This window comes from Taudactylus pleione, unplaced genomic scaffold, assembly GCF_031769625.1.
Source record: "Taudactylus pleione unplaced genomic scaffold, aTauple2 ptg000274l, whole genome shotgun sequence".
Taxonomy (NCBI): domain Eukaryota; kingdom Metazoa; phylum Chordata; class Amphibia; order Anura; family Myobatrachidae; genus Taudactylus; species Taudactylus pleione.
The window spans coordinates 3,700,502-3,706,789 of NW_028284676.1; positions in this window are offsets into that span (position 1 = coordinate 3,700,502).

The window sequence follows — 6,288 nt, forward strand, 5'->3', positions numbered from 1 at the left end:
TGCTGACACTCAGCTCCTATATTACATCTGCTAAGGGACAGCAGCATCACCTCTGTTACTGCTGACACTCAGCTCCTATATTACATCAGCTAAGGGACAGCAGCATCACCTCTGTTACTGCTAACACTCAGTTCCTATATTACATCAGCTAAGGGACAGCATCATCACCTCTGTTACTGCTGACACTCAGCTCCTATATTACCTCAGCTAAGGGACAGCAGGATCACCTCTGTTACTGCTAACACTCAGCTCGTATATTACCTCAGCTAAGGGACAGCAGCATCACCTCTGTTACTGCTGACACTCAGCTCCTATAGTACCTCAGCTAAGGGACAGCAGCATCACCTCTGTTACTGCTGACACTCTGCTCCTATATTACATCAGCTAAGGGACAGCATCACCTCTGTTACTGCTAACACTCAGCTCCTATATTACATCAACAAAGGGACAGCAGCATCACCTCTGTTACTGCTGACACTTAGCTCCTATATTACCTCAGCTAAGGAACAGCAGCATCACCTCTGTTACTGCTGACACTCTGCTCCTGTATTACCTCAGCTAAGGGACAGCAGCATCACCTCTGTTACTGCTAACACTCAGCTCCTATATTACCTCAGCTAAGGGACAGCAGCATCACCTCTGTTACTGCTGACACTCAGCTCCTATATTACATCAGCTAAGGGACAGCATCACCTCTGTTACTGCTAACACTCAGCTCCTATATTACATCAACTAAGGGACAGCAGCATCACCTCTGTTACTGCTAACACTCAGCTCCTATATTACATCAACTAGGGGACAGCAGCATCACCTCTGTTACTGCTAACACTCAGCTCCTATATTACCTCAGCTAAGGGACAGCATCACCTCTGTTATTGCTAACACTCAGCTCCTGTATTACATCAGCTAAGGGACAGCATCACCTCTGTTACTGCTGACACTCTGCTCCTATATTACCTCAGCTAAGGGACTGCATCATCACCTCTGTTACTGCTGACACTCTGTTCCTATATTACATCAGCTAAGGGACAGCATCACCTCTGTTACTGCTAACACTCAGCTCCTATATTACATCAACTAAGGGACAGCAGCATCACCTCTGTTACTGCTGACACTTAGCTCCTATATTACCTCAGCTAAGGGACAGCAGCATCACCTCTGTTACTGCTGACACTCAGCTCCTATATTACATCTGCTAAGGGACAGCAGCATCACCTCTGTTACTGCTGACACTCAGCTCCTATATTACATCAGCTAAGGGACAGCAGCATCACCTCTGTTACTGCTAACACTGAGTTCCTATATTACATCAGCTAAGGGACAGCATCATCACCTCTGTTACTGCTGACACTCAGCTCCTATATTACCTCAGCTAAGGGACAGCAGGATCACCTCTGTTACTGCTAACACTCAGCTCCTATATTACCTCAGCTAAGGGACAGCATCACCTCTGTTACTGCTAACACTCTGCTCCTATATTACATCAGCTAAGGGACAGCAGCATCACCTCTGTTACTGCTGACACTCAGCTCCTATATTAAATCTGCTAAGGGACAGCAGCATCACCTCTGTTACTGCTGACACTCAGCTCCTATATTACATCAGCTAAGGGACAGCAGCATCACCTCTGTTACTGCTAACACTCAGTTCCTATATTACATCAGCTAAGGGACAGCATCATCACCTCTGTTACTGCTGACACTCAGCTCCTATATTACCTCAGCTAAGGGACAGCAGGATCACCTCTGTTACTGCTAACACTCAGCTACTATATTACCTCAGCTAAGGGACAGCAGCATCACCTCTGTTACTGCTGACACTCAGCTCCTATAGTACCTCAGCTAAGGGACAGCAGCATCACCTCTGTTACTGCTGACACTCTGCTCCTATATTACATCAGCTAAGGGACAGCATCACCTCTGTTACTGCTAACACTCAGCTCCTATATTACATCAACTAAGGGACAGCAGCATCACCTCTGTTACTGCTGACACTTAGCTCCTATATTACCTCAGCTAAGGAACAGCAGCATCACCTCTGTTACTGCTGACACTCTGCTCCTGTATTACCTCAGCTAAGGGACAGCAGCATCACCTCTGTTACTGCTAACACTCAGCTCCTATATTACCTCAGCTAAGGGACAGCAGCATCACCTCTGTTACTGCTGACACTCAGCTCCTATATTACATCAGCTAAGGGACAGCATCACCTCTGTTACTGCTAACACTCAGCTCCTATATTACATCAACTAAGGGACAGCAGCATCACCTCTGTTACTGCTAACACTCAGCTCCTATATTACCTCAACTAAGGGACAGCAGCATCACCTCTGTTACTGCTAACACTCAGCTCCTATATTACATCAACTAGGGGACAGCAGCACCACCTCTGTTACTGCTAACACTCAGCTCCTATATTACCTCAGCTAAGGGACAGCATCACCTCTGTTACTGCTAACACTCAGCTCCTATATTACATCAGCTAAGGGACAGCATCACCTCTGTTACTGCTGACACTCTGCTCCTATATTACCTCAGCTAAGGGACTGCATCATCACCTCTGTTACTGCTGACACTCTGCTCCTATATTACATCAGCTAAGGGACAGCATCACCTCTGTTTCTGCTAACACTCAGCTCCTATATTACATCAACTAAGGGACAGCAGCATCACCTCTGTTACTGCTGACACTCAGCTCCTATATTACCTCAGCTAAGGGACAGCAGCATCACCTCTGTTACTGCTGACACTCAGCTCCTATATTACATCTGCTAAGGGACAGCAGCATCACCTCTTTTACTGCTGACACTCAGCTCCTATATTACATCAGCTAAGAGACAGCATCATCACCTCTGTTACTGCTGACACTCAGCTCCTATATTACCTCAGCTAAGGGACAGCAGGATCACCTCTGTTACTGCTAACACTCAGCTCCTATATTACCTCAGCTAAGGGACAGCAGCATCACCTCTGTTACTGCTGACACTCAGCTCCTATAGTACCTCAGCTAAGGGACAGCAGCATCACCTCTGTTACTGCTGACACTCTGCTCCTATATTACATCAGCTAAGGGACAGCATCACCTCTGTTACTGCTAACACTCAGCTCCTATATTACATCAACTAAGGGACAGCAGCATCACCTCTGTTACTGCTGACACTTAGCTCCTATATTACCTCAGCTAAGGGACAGCAGCATCACCTCTGTTACTGCTGACACTCTGCTCCTGTATTACCTCAGCTAAGGGACAGCAGCATCACCTCTGTTACTGCTAACACTCAGCTCCTATATTACCTCAGCTAAGGGACAGCAGCATCACCTCTGTTACTGCTGACACTCAGCTCCTATATTACATCAGCTAAGGGACAGCATCACCTCTGTTACTGCTAACACTCAGCTCCTATATTACATCAACTAAGGGACAGCAGCATCACCTCTGTTACTGCTAACACTCAGCTCCTATATTACCTCAACTAAGGGACAGCAGCATCACCTCTGTTACTGCTAACACTCAGCTCCTATATTACATCAACTAGGGGACAGCAGCATCACCTCTGTTACTGCTAACACTCAGCTCCTATATTACCTCAGCTAAGGGACAGCATCACCTCTGTTACTGCTAACACTCAGCTCCTATATTACATCAGCTAAGGGACAGCATCACCTCTGTTACTGCTGACACTCTGCTCCTATATTACCTCAGCTAAGGGACTGCATCATCACCTCTGTTACTGCTGACACTCAGCTCCTATATTACCTCAGCTAAGGGACAGCAGCTTCACCTCTGTTAATGCTAATACTCAGCTCCTATATTACATCATCTAAGGGACAGCAGCATCACCTCTGTTACTGCTAACACTCAGCTCCTATATTACATCAGCTAAGGGACAGCATCACCTCTGTTACTGCTTACACTCTGCTCCTGTATTACATCAGCTAAGGGACAGCAGCATCACCTCTGTTACTGCTAACACTCAGTTCCTATATTACATCAGCTAAGGGACAGCATCATCACCTCTGTTACTGCTGACACTCAGCTCCTATATTACCTCAGCTAAGGGACAGCAGGATCACCTCTGTTACTGCTAACACTCAGCTCCTATATTACCTCAGCTAAGGGACAGCAGCATCACCTCTGTTACTGCTGACACTCAGCTCCTATAGTACCTCAGCTAAGGGACAGCAGCATCACCTCTGTTACTGCTGACACTCTGCTCCTATATTACATCAGCTAAGGGACAGCATCACCTCTGTTACTGCTAACACTCAGCTCCTATATTACATCAACTAAGGGACAGCAGCATCACCTCTGTTACTGCTAACACTCAGCTCCTGTATTACCTCAGCTAAGGGACAGCAGCATCACCTCTGTTACTGCTGACACTCTGCTCCTGTATTACCTCAGCTAAGGGACAGCAGCATCACCTCTGTTACTGCTAACACTCAGCTCCTATATTACCTCAGCTAAGGGACAGCAGCATCACCTCTGTTACTGCTGACACTCAGCTCCTATATTACATCAGCTAAGGGACAGCATCACCTCTGTTACTGCTAACACTCAGCTCCTATATTACATCAACTAAGGGACAGCAGCATCACCTCTGTTACTGCTAACACTCAGCTCCTATATTACCTCAGCTAAGGGACAGCAGCATCACCTCTGTTACTGCTAACACTCAGCTCCTATATTACATCAACTAGGGGACAGCAGCATCACCTCTGTTACTGCTAACACTCAGCTCCTATATTACCTCAGCTAAGGGACAGCATCACCTCTGTTACTGCTAACACTCAGCTCCTATATTACATCAGCTAAGGGACAGCATCACCTCTGTTACTGCTGACACTCTGCTCCTATATTACCTCAGCTAAGGGACTGCATCATCACCTCTGTTACTGCTGACACTCAGCTCCTATATTACCTCAGCTAAGGGACAGCTTCACCTCTGTTAATGCTAATACTCAGCTCCTATATTACATCATCTAAGGGACAGCAGCATCACCTCTGTTACTGCTAACACTCAGCTCCTATATTACATCAGCTAAGGGACAGCATCACCTCTGTTACTGCTAACACTCTGCTCCTATATTACATCAGCTAAGGGACAGCAGCATCACCTCTGTTACTGCTAACACTCAGCTCCTATATTACCTCAGCTAACGGACAGCAGCATCACCTCTGTTACTGCTAACACTCAGCTCCTATATTACCTCAGCTAAGGGACAGCAGCATCACCTCTGTTAATGCTAATACTCAGCTCCTATATTACATCAGCTAAGGGACAACAGCATCACCTCTGTTCCTGCTAACACTCAGCTCCTGTATTACCTCAGCTAAGGGACAGCAGCATCACCTCTGTTACTGCTAACACTCAGCTCCTATATTACCTCAGCTAAGGGACAGCAGCATCACCTCTGTTAATGCTAATACTCAGCTCCTATATTACCTCAGCTAAGGGACAGCAGCATCACCTCTGTTACTGCTAACACTCAGCTCCTGTGTTACCTCAGCTAAGGGACAGCATCACCTCTGTTACTGCTAACACTCTGCTCCTATATTACATCAGCTAAGGGACAGCAGCATCACCTCTGTTACTGCTAACACTCAGCTCCTATATTACATCAGCTAAGGGACAGCAGCATCACCTCTGCTAATGCTAATACTCAGCTCCTATATTACATCAGCTAAGGGACAGCAGCATCACCTCAGTTACTGCTAACACTCAGCTCCTATATTACATCAGCTAAGGGACAGCAGCATCACCTCTGTTACTGCTAACACTCAGCTCCTATATTACATCAGCTAAGGGACAGCAGCATCACCTCTGTTACTGCTAACACTCAGCTGCTATATTACATCAGCTAAGGGACAGCAGCATCACCTCTGTTAATGCTAACTAACAGCTAAGAGACAAATCCCTTCATACTGTAGGAGAGTTTTAGCTGGTTAAGGAGGTCTACAGAATGTGTTACCTTAGACAATAATCAATCAATGAATATCAAGCAGCGCTGTGACACACAGCTTGGACTCAGGAACCGTCCTATCTTAAGAGACTCATATTAGAAGCAGCTCAGACGTAAGACTATAAGAAAGAACAAAAAAATTATCTTCATTAAGCTCCCCACCAAGACTTGCAAGACTTCAGTTTTCTTTATAGCAAAACCAGATATATCTGTTTGAAGTTCACCTTCATAAATGCGCAAACTGACTTTATCTCAGTAATCCTCCCTCCCTGCAGAATTCCCAAAATCATACTCTTCCCTCATATATAAACCCGGGAAAAATTCC